Genomic DNA, 10,218 nt, shown 5'->3' with positions numbered 1-10,218 from the left:
TGTGGACCATCTTTTAAAATCTTTATAGAATTTGTTGCATTACTTCTTTTTTATGTTTTGTGTTTTGGGAGGCAGCAAGGTGTGTGGGATCTGAGCTTCCTGACCAGGGATCAAACCCACACTCCCTGCATTTGAAGGCCAAGTCTTAACCACTGGATCATCAGGGAAGTCCCTGCTGCTTCCTGCCTTGCCTCTTCCTCCACACTCCATTCTCCCTCCAGCAGCCAGAGGAATACTTAAAAAAAAAATCAGCAGTCATACCCCACTCCCCTGTTGCTAACTCTCTAACAGCTTCAGAATAAAGGCCTTATCCCCTTGCAGTGCCCTCGGGGTCTTACAGAATCTGGTTCCAGCCCACCCTTCTGCTCTCATTGTTATTATTCATTCCTTGAACTCTGCCAAACTCATTCCTGCCTCAGGCCTTTGACGTACTATTTCTGGAAGACTCTTCTTCCTGTTCTCAGCCTGACTGGAATCCTCCAAATGTCTTTCTAGAGGACCTGAGCCTGGGTGGGGAGAGGAGTGACCAAGGTCCCCCTATATCTTGAAGAGGGTGTGTTTTCTCTCTCCAGACAAGCTTCCACGTAAGAGAAAATTCTCTTAGGCAACCCAGGAGCTGAAAGGAAGTGGGTGCTGAATGCTGACAGCCTCCAAATGTCAAGAGTGGTCTGCAGTGGCTCTAAGTTCAAAGGTAGGTGATGAATTTCTGTGCAGTCAGTGATTACAACCCACAATCAGAACTTGCCTGGTGACTTTGGGTCCTAGGCCTTAAATGGAAAGCACTACCATGTGCTGAATGTTACCATTCTTGTAAGACCTTTCAAAAATCACATCTCTGGTTCCTAGTTAGATGCTCTCTCACATTCCACAGAGTTTCTAAAGCACTTGGGCTCTAATCCTGAGGACAGAGAGGGTGACTTTTGGCTTCTCTCTCCTCCATGCTTGGCACTGTACTTGGCACACAGTTGACACTCAGTAAAAAAGTGGGGAAAGACCATGGCTTGTCTGCAGGATTGTCTTGTGACAGTAAAGATTTGCCTTTTTGGATGGCATTGTGGACTCAGCGGACATGAGTCTGAGTAAACTCCCAGAGTTGGTGATGGACAGGGGGGCCTGGCATGCTGCAGTCCATGGGGTGGCAAAGAGTTGGACATGACTGAGCGACTGAACTGAACTGAATAGGCAATTGACTTTCCCCGTGTTAGTAGATGCTGAGTGTATTGAGATCAAAATGAGGTCTTACCTTTCTAGGCATTCTTACAGTATACCGTATCAGTACCTGGTGCAGTACTGAGCATTTCATGAGCTCTTAGAACATTTCTGTAGAACTGAATTCACTGCTGAAGGGAACAATTCCACAGTCATTCAGTTTAATGAAAAGGACCACTGGCCATCAGTGCAGGTCTGTGTCTCCTGGCAACCTGGCATCCCAGTGAGTAAAGAGGTAGGTGTGGTCTCTGACATTTTGGGAGAAGCCAAGGGGACAGTTGAGATGGTGCTGAGGTCTTCTTTAGGGGCTTCCTTTGGAGAAAAAAAGAGTTTTCCCCTTTTACTGAAGATGCCAAATGAGGCCTGGCATGAAACATGGATTCATATGGTTTTTTGTGTGCAAACAATATATCCATTATAGAACAGTTTTATATTTCCTCATCTGACTTGAAAGGGTGGCGCTTTGTATAAACCACATTGTTTGAGCTGAAAATTGTATTCTGCAGATTTCATTTTGATAAGAGAATTCTGGCTTTGTCGCCAACCAACATTTTAAGAAGTCACATAAAGAAGCAATGCCTTGAAAATGCATGTTCTTAGCAAGCTAATTCTGGTAGGTCTCATCATTCTCCACAGCTCCTTCACTTGTTGCATCATAAACAGTCTTTGTTTAGCCAGAAGTATGTGCAGGCCCAGGCAGGGGTCTTGGAGTAAATGCCATTGCCCCTCTTCTGTGGCAGCTCCTATGAGTGTGTCCCCTAGGCTGTGTCAGTGATGTCAGATTATCATCATCACCATTATTATCACAATCATCATCAATATTTACATCATTGAGATTTTTCTGTGTGCAAGGCATCTTGCTAAACACTTCATATGCACTATCTTGTTTAATCCTCTCAGTAGAGGCAGGTTTTAGTATTTATCCTCATTTTATGGATGGGGGAAAAAGGTTTCAGAGAGGTTAAATAGATTGCCCAGGTCATAGGGTTGGTAAAAATCCCCATTGCTGGAGCAATGCAAAGACTACTCTCTTGAGTATCATCCAACTCATGAAGTAGTGATGGAAGCCATCCATTCCCTGGGGACGTCTGATCTTCTGAATTAGCTTTGGAAGACATCTGGCATGTCAGAAAGAGCATTGATGTTCTAGTCAGACAGATCTCAGTCCTAACCCCAGCAGAATCACCTATCAATTAGGTGACTTTAAGCAAGGTTTCCCTGGTGGCTCAGACGGTAAAGCGTCTGCCTACAATGTGGGAGACCCAGGTTCAATCCCTGGTCAGGAAGATCCTCTGGAGAAGGAAATGGCAACCCACTCCAGTACTCTTGCCTGGAAAATCCCATGGATGGAGAAGCATGGTAGGCTACAGTCCATGGGGTCGCAAAGAGTTGGACATGACTAAGCAACTTCACTTTCTTTTTTCAATTTTTCTTTAAGCAAGTTTGTAATTTATCTGAGCTTTACTGTCCTTATCCCTAAAAGGAAGATAAGAATTATATTTGTGAGACCCAACCAAGCATCTATAATAGATCAGATGCCCATAGAATACTATTTTTCTAACAGTTATGGGCACATGTGCCAGACTAAGAACTTTATTTTCACGAATTATCTCATTTAATCCTCAACACAACTCTAGGAGATTGGTCTTTCATTCTATCTCCATTATATAGAAGGGTAAATTGTGGCTTAAAGAGGTGTAAATTATTCAACAGAGGCCAGTTTTGGAGTCAGAGGAAACTGCCAGTGAAATGTAATTCTTCCAACTTGACTTTGGAAAAACCCCTTAATGTCTCCGAAGTTCAGTGTTCACACATGATACATGAAACACCAGCCCAATAGGGGTGGTGGAAGTGGAGTGACGAAAGGTAAGTAACAGACAGTCCCAAATGTGCTGTCTTTCCCTTTCCTTTTATGGAGCCCCTGCCTCATCACTTGCCTCTACATTTCCATTGAATATGGTCTCTCTCTTACACCCTGTGTTAGTAAGATGCCTCAAATGTTGGGTTATAGTCTCCTAAGCAGCAGAGTGATGCTGTCTTTGTTTTTGGGTCCCTCCCCACACCTTTCCCAGCAAACTGGCTCATGGTAGGTGTTAACTAATGCCGCCTAAATAAATGGATGTGCAAACAAAGGAATAATGTAGCCCCCTAACCAAAACCTCAGTGGCTGAGCCTTCAGTGGGGTGTCTTTGAAACTCATCACCTGGGCAGTGCAGGAGACAGAAACCTGTCTCTTCATTGCTGCAGCTGTCCCCTTACAGCAAGCGGAAATTCTAGCCAGTCGCTCTCAGATCTGAAGCAGAGAGAAAGCCTGGGAGTCCATGTGCCAGAGGAGAAATGATTCACAGTCATCGCACTGTGTAGGAAGGACGAACTGGGAGGCAAACTGCTAGCATGCTCCAGGGTTTGCCTCTCGGTAATGTGAGCTTTGCAGTCTGGCCAGGAGTGAGCTTTTCACCATAAACATTCAGGGCATGCTGCTTATGTTTTAAAAGTGACGTGTTTTAATTTCCAGCCAAAAATACTATATGTTTGGATTGCAGTTTCTCAAGTTGCTAAAAAATTATTCAGAGGAGATGAAAACCTGCCATGCGGTAGAGGAAGCAGCCTGATGTTTAATGCAAAGGCTAAATCAGTTCTCTGGGAAGCAGGGTCTTCTTTTGAAGCCAGACCATGCAGTGGACAACTTAGAGCTAGGACATTTCCAGTCTCCTGTGATGGCCAACTTGGATTCTTTAGGGCATAGAACAACATCAGGACACTTGGTTTTTCATTTGTTAGGATTAGATCTGATAAAATAGGCTAGTTAAGCTGCAGTAACCAACAACTCTTAGATTCTAATGACTTATGACAATAGGTTACTTTCTTACTCATGACATGCTGCTTATTGGTCAGCGGGAGGCTCTGCTTCATGTCTCCTCTTGAGGGACTTGGTCTACACGATGGAGCAGGCACTGTCTCGAACATTGCCCATCGCCACCACAGGATAGAGCTCTGGAGGACTTGAGTGATGTCTAAACAGTCAAATACTCTGGTCCGGAAGCAGCACATGTTGCTGACCACACGTCGATGAGGGCTGTCCCCCTGGTGGCATCCAGCCACAAGGAGTCAGGAAAGGCAATCTTATTATGTGTCTGGAAGGAGAACCAGATATTAGCAAGCAGCACCAAGATCTACATAGGGTATTTGATGCACTTGAAACCATTGGGAGAAAAGAAGAGAGAAATCATAATCATAACATATCTCAGAAGAAGAGAAATCTTAACTCAGATTTTTTTTAAAAAGTCCATTCTGAGCAGAATACAAGATATTTTTCTGCTTCCTTTAGCTTCTAAAGAATTGTTTATAAGTTCCCTCTGTACTTGAAAATCAACTAAGCCATTAGAGGTGAAATGGATTCTCTGGTGTGTGCATGTGTGTGTATGGTGTAGGGTAGTTCAGTTTAGGAAGTAGATCAGAAGAAAAAGACCAAAAGTGCTTTAGTCTAGTGTCTTCTCTGAGCCACTCAAGGGCTTAGAGATTGTTGCAAAGCTAGAGAACTGCAGTATCCAGTCCAGCGGTTTGGTCTTGAACAAGCTTATGAGAGACCTTATAAAACAGAAAAGACAGACCTTGTGGGTGGAAGTTGTCTCCTTTCTTCAAGTAGTTCAAGATGATGTTCAGATAAGACTTCAAGGCAGGCAGGCTCCTGCACTGCACTCCCCTTCTAGGACAAAGAATACCAAGGCTAGCAGACACTGAAATAACAATAACAGCTACAACCCCTTCCATCTGTCTGTACCCAAACTCAAACTGATCCTCCCAACAACCTTCTGCAGAATACTGAACATCATTATCCCCGTTTCTCAGAGAACAGGTCTATGATCTGCCGAGGTAAGATGATATGCTCAAAGTTGCCTGGTTAGTAGGGGCTTCTAGGGTGGGACAGTGGTTAAGAATCCACCTGCCAGTGCAGGAGACCCAGGAGACACAAGTTGGATTCCTGGGTCAGGAAGATTCCCTGAAGGAGGAAATGGCAACCCATTCCACTATTCTTGTCTAGAAAATTCCATGGATGGCAGAGCCTTGTGGAGCCCAGTTCAGAGTCATGTCTGACTCTGGTCGCAGAGTCAGACATGACTGAGCTTCTATGCATGCTTGGATAGTAAATGATATAGTCAGGATTTAAACTGAGGTATCTGGACACCAGAGCTGATGCTCTTTTCATTGTGTTTCCCATGGAAAGCAGGAGCCTTCTTGTCCCTTGTTTAGTGTCATGGGCTGAATGTTTTTGTTCTCCCTACATTAATATGTTGAAGCCCTAGCCCCTAATGTGGAGGTATTAAGGAGGTGGAACCTCTGGGAAGCAATTAGATTTAGGTGAATTCATGAGAATGGGGTCTCCATGATGAGATTAGTGCCCTTCTAAGAAGAAAAAGGAAGACCAGAGCTCTCTCTCCAACATGTGAGTACATTGTGAGAAGGTGACTGTCTAAGGTCAAGAAGAGCTTTCTCCAGGAACTGAAGATATCAGCACCTTGATCTTGGATTTCCCAACCTTAAGAACTATGAGAAATAATGTCTGTTGTTTAAGCCACTCAGTCCATGGTATTTTGTTATAGCAGCCGTAGCAGATGATGACATTCATCTTCATATAATTTAATCTTAGAACTTCAGCAAGTACCAAGTGTCTAGAGAACCTTCATTCCCTTCATCCCATGTCTTTAAGTTCAGGAGTGTCAGCAGAGTAGCACTCTGGCATTTATGCAGCTTTATTAACTAGTCCCTGGAGGAAGAAGTTTTATCTGATGGGCAAGTTTCAGAAAAGGAACTGAGTGAGCATGCTCAGCTCAGCCATCTCTGTATTTTCTTGGATCTACCTTCAGGCATGACATATTTGGGATCTAGTACTGGGTGGTAGTAGGTCTTAAAAATGTTCTTCCTGAAGGTGAGCAAGTGGTAGGGGCTTCCCAGGTGGTACTAGTGTTAAAGAACCCACCTGTCAATGCAGGAGACATGAGAAATACAGTTTCGATACCTGGATCAGGAAGATCCCCTGGAGAAGGGCATGGCAACCTACTCCAGTATTCTTGCCTGGAGAATCCCATGGACAGAGGGAGCCTGGCAGGCTACAGTCCATAGGGTTGCAAACAGTCAGATATAACTGAAATGACTTAGTGTGCACTGGGTAATAAGTTTCCCAGGCAAGCCTTGCCCTGGGCAGCAAGCACACTGTGGTCATCCCATTTACTGAATGGGTAAACTGGTACCTGAAGTATAGTGCTGGGTATACCTGTGACCACAAGTATACCTGTGGCCACAAGTCTAAAGGCATATTCTTCAAATCACCTTCAAAGATAATATTTTGATTTCCATATGTATCTTATGTCTTATATCTTTGTTGGTTTCAAACTTACTTATGGAAGGGCAGGAAAGAGTGGGATTGGTGATCACTTAAAAAAAATCTGACTCACATCTATGGATAGATGAACTAAATAGAAAATTAGCAAGGAAACACAAACTTTAAATGATACAATGGACCAGTTAGACCTAATTGATATCTATGGGACATTTCACCCCAAAACAATGAATTTCACCTTTTCTCAAGTGCACATGGAACCTTCTCCAGGATAGGAAATTCAAAAAAATTGAAATCATTTCAAGCATCTTTTCTGATCACAATGCGGTAAGATTAGATGTCAACTACAGGGAAAAAAAAAAAAAACTATTAAAAATACAAACATATGGAGGCTAAACAACATGCTTCTGAATAACCAACAAATCACAGAAGATATCAAAAAAGAAATCAAAATATGCATAGAAATGAATAAAAATGAAAACACAACAACCTAAAGCCTAGGGGATTCAGTAAAAACAGTGCTAAGGGGAAGAGTCATAGCAATACAAGCTTACCTCAAGAAACAAGAGAAAAATCAAATAAATAACCTAACTCTACACCTAAAGCAACTAGAAAAAGAAGAAATGAAGAACCTCAGGGTTAGTAGAGGAAAGAAATCCTAAAAATTAGGGCAGAAATAAATGAAAAAGAAACAAAAAAGACAATAGCAAAAATCAACAAAGCTAAAAGCTGGTTCTTTGAGAAGATACATAAAATAGACAAACCATTAGCCAGTCTCATCAAGAAAAATAGGGAGAAGAATCAAATCAACAAAATTAGAAATGAAAATGGAGAAATCACAACAGACAACACAGAAATACAAAGGATTATAAAAGACTACTATCAGCAACTATATGCCACTGAAATGGACAACTTGGAAGAAAAGGACAAATTCTTAGTAAAGTATAACTTTCCAAAACTGAACCAGGAAGAAATAGAAAATCTTAACAGACCCACCACAAGCACAGAAATCAAAACTGCAATCATAAGTCTTCCAACAAACAAAAGCCCAGGACCAGATGGCTTCTCAGCTGAATTCTACCAAAAATTTAGAGAAGAACTAACATCTATCCTACTCAAACTCTTCTAGAAAATTGCAGAGGAAGGTAAACTTCCAAACTCATTCTATGAGGCCACCATCACTCTAATAACAAAACCAGACAAAGATGCCACAAAAAAAGAAAACTACAGGCCAATATCACTGGTGAACATAGATGTAAAAATCCTTACCAAAATTCTAGCAAACAGAATCCAACAACATATTAAAAAGATCACACATCATGACCAAGTGGGCTTTATCCCAGGGATGCAAGGATTCTTTAATATTCACAAATCAATAAATGTGGTACACCAAATTAACAAATTGAAAAATAAAAACCATATGATTATCTCAACAGATACAGAGAAAGCATTTGACAAAATTCAACATCCATTTATGATAAAACCCTCCAGAAAACAGGCATAGAAGGAATATACCTCAACACAATAAAAGCCATATATAATAAACCCACAGCAAACATTATCCTCTATGGTGAAAAATTGAAAGCATTTCCCCTAAAGTTAGGAACAAGACAAGGGTACCCACTCTCACCACTACTATTCAACATAGTTTTGGAAGTTTTAGCCACAGCAATCAGAGAAGAAAAAGAAATAAAGGGGATCCAGATTGGAAAAGAAGTAAAACTCTCACTGTTTGCAGATGACATGATCCTCTATATAGAAAACCCTAAAGACTCCACCAGAAAATTACTACAGCTAATCAGTAGTAAAGTTGTAGGATATAAAATTAACACACAGAAATCCCTTGCATTCCTATACACTAACAATGAGAAAACAGAAAGACAAATTAAGGGAACAATTCCATCCACCATTGCAACGAAAAGAATAAAATACTTAGGAATAAATTTACCTAAAGAATCAAAAGACCTATATATAGAAAACTATAAAACACTGATGAAAGACATCAAAGACACAAATATATGGAGAAATATACCATGTTTCTGGATCGGAAGAATCAATGTAGTGAAAATGAGTATACTACCCAAAGCAGTCTATAGATTCAATGCAATCCCTATCAAGCTACCAATGGTATTTTTCAGAGAACTAGAACAAATAATTTGACAACTTGTATGGAAATACAAAAACCCTGAATAGCCAAAGCAAACTTGATAAAGAAGAATGGAACTGGAGGAATCAACCTGCCTGACTTCAGGCTCTACTGCAAATCTACAGTCAACAGGACAGTATGGTACTGACACAAAGACAGAAATATAGATCAATGGAACAAAATAGAAAGCCCAGATATAAATCCATGTACGTATGGACACCTTATCTTTGACAAAGGAGGCAAGAATATACATGGAGAAGACAATCTCTTTAACAAGTGGTGCTGGGAAAACTGGTCAACGACTTTAAAAGAATGAAACTGGAACACTTTCTATCTAACACCATACACAAAAATAAACTCAAAATGGATTAAATATCTAAATGTAAGACCGCAAACTATAAAACTCCTAGAGGAAAACATAGGCAAAACACTCAGACACAAATCACAGCAGGATCCTCTATGACCCACCTCCCAGAGTAATGGAAATAAAAGCAAAAATAAACAAATGGGACCTAACTAAACTTAAAAGTTTTTGCACAACAAAGGAAACTATAAGCAAGGTGAAAAGACAGCCTTCAGAATGGGAGAAAATAATAGCAAATGAAGCAACTGACAAAGAATTAATCTAAAAATATACAAGCAGCTCCAGCAGCTCAGTTCCAGAAAAATAAATGACCCAACTGAAAAATGGGCCAAAGAACTAAACAGACATTTCTCCAAAGAAGACATACAGATGGCTAACACATGAAAAGATGCTCAACATCACCCATTATCAGAGAAATGCAAATCAAAACCACAATGAGGTACTATCTCACGCCAGTCAAAATGGGTGCTATCAAAAAGTCTACAAACAATAAATGCTGGAGAAAGTGTGGAGAAAAGGGAACCCTCTTACACTGTTGGTGGGAATGCAAACTAGTACAACCACTATGGAGAAAAGTGTGGCGATTCCTTAAAAAACTGCAAATAGAACTGCCATATGACCCAGCAATCCCACTGCTGGGCATACACACTGAGGAAACCAGAATTGAAAGAGACACGTGTACCCCAATGTTCATCGCAGCACTGTTTACAATAGCCAGGACCTGAAAGCAACCTAGATGTCCATTGGCAGACAAACGGATAAGAAAGCTGTGGTACATATACACAATGGAATATCACTCAGCCATTAAAAGGAATACACTTGAATCAGTTCTAATGAGGTGGATGAAACTGGAGCCTATTATACAGAGTGAAGTAAGTCAGAAAGAAAAACACCAATACAGTATATTAATGCATATGTATGGAATTTAGAAAGATGGTAACGATGACCCTATATGTGAGACAGCAAAAGAGACACAGATGTAAAGAACAGACTTTTGGACTCTGTGGGAGAAGGTGAGGGTGGGGTGATTTGAGAGACTAACATTGAAACATGTATATTATCATATGTGAAACAGATCACCAGTCCAGGTTTGATGCATGAGAAGGGTGCTCAGGGTTGGTGCACTGGGACAACCCTGAGGGATGGGATGGGGAGGGAGGT

Source organism: Ovis aries, chromosome 1, assembly GCF_016772045.2.
Source record: "Ovis aries strain OAR_USU_Benz2616 breed Rambouillet chromosome 1, ARS-UI_Ramb_v3.0, whole genome shotgun sequence".
Taxonomy (NCBI): Eukaryota; Metazoa; Chordata; class Mammalia; order Artiodactyla; family Bovidae; genus Ovis; species Ovis aries.
Note: the sequence above shows the minus strand (reverse complement) of the source record.